Source organism: Protopterus annectens, chromosome 13.part0 (assembly GCF_019279795.1).
Source record: "Protopterus annectens isolate FY-2018-M chromosome 13.part0, PAN1.0, whole genome shotgun sequence".
Classification (NCBI taxonomy): domain Eukaryota; kingdom Metazoa; phylum Chordata; order Ceratodontiformes; family Protopteridae; genus Protopterus; species Protopterus annectens.
This window is the reverse complement of record NC_056747.1, coordinates 1,123,431,466-1,123,432,783: the sequence shown is the minus strand read 5'-3', so window position 1 is coordinate 1,123,432,783 and position 1,318 is coordinate 1,123,431,466. Positions and strand designations below refer to the sequence as shown.

Below are 1,318 nucleotides of genomic sequence, written 5' to 3'. Positions count from 1 at the left end.
CTCATAACAAGCGTGAAACCAATGCATTGTATAGACATTGTATGATACATACTAATGCGGAATTCCATTTCATGATTATTGACAGAATTACTGGGAATAGAAACAACAAACAGGGATGGAACAGTATTCTAAACAAAAAAGAAAAATATTGGATCATTAAGCTCCGGGGGGGGGGGGGGGTATTCCCTCCTGGACTTAATGACCACTTGTAATGTTGCATTCTTTATAATATGCTTTATGGGACCCATTTTGTCTAGATTAGGTTTGCACGGTTCTATCTTGTTTATTCTCTATTGGAAATTATTTTTCTTGGTGCATATTTATATGCATATTACTTTGTTTGACTGGTGCTGATTTAGTTACAGGCTAATTTTTCTGAACTGCTATTTGTATATTATGGAAGGAGTGACTTTTGGTGTTGTAGTGGGCAGGGCTATTTTTCTGTTGGTGGGGGGGGGGTCTATTTAGGTAGGATTGTGTGTTTTGTTTTATAATGCTTTTCCACTGATGAAGGCTTTGTAGCCGAAACCGGTGTGGACAATAAAAGGATTTAGCTTTTTGGCTTAATCTAAACTTTTTTTTTTTTTGGCATTTTTTGCCTTTTTTTCCACATGCTGGCTATTCGTGTTCGCTTCAGCTGGAGCAACAGATAGAAACTTCCAACTCTGCTCAAGACCTTGCAGAAGAGCTTACCTTCACAGAAGCCACGCATGGCTGCAACACTACAGATCCTTAATAAATACACTATGAAAACTCTAGCAATCTTAAGCACTAACGTAGATAAAAGACAGCAACTGACACACACAGCTTCTATCAATAACCAACCAAAAATCCACCACTCAGATTATGCTTTCTTCATGATGCTAATTCCTGTACAGGCTAGCACATACAGTCATCAATAGTAGAAAACTATACAAGTATAGTCAACTACCTGCTTCATGCTCAGAAGAAAGCATTCAGTCTCTTCTTTGTGCCAAACAAGACCAAGCACGTTCAAAACCAGATCTCTAACAACAAACTATAGAAATGATCCCTGAAAATATAGTCTTAGCTGACTCAAGGAAGCACCTAAAAAAAAGAAGTTATGTACTTATCATAACATTCCATCTGAGTTGTTATACTTCATTTTTCTGCAACCTGTGGTTACGGATCCGTATCGGATCCGAGCCGGCAACTTTTTTTCTAGCATCTGCACCAAGCTCCGAGCTCCTCCCCTTACCCATAATGCCCTACCATCTCCTACCTTCCCTCAGATCGAGTTTGCTGCAACTAGCAATATATATGCAACTCAACCCAATAACCAACCTGAAAACAGGAT

The 1,318-nt window shown here is 38.9% G+C and overlaps 1 non-coding gene across 1 annotated transcript; it reads right to left on the bottom strand.

Annotated features, from left to right (window-relative positions):
* Positions 1–834: 834 nt before the first annotated feature.
* LOC122788458 lies at positions 835–1,049 on the bottom strand. The gene has a single exon (XR_006362671.1). It is a non-coding gene; the product is annotated as a small nucleolar RNA U3 (small nucleolar RNA).
* Positions 1,050–1,318: the final 269 nt, after the last annotated feature.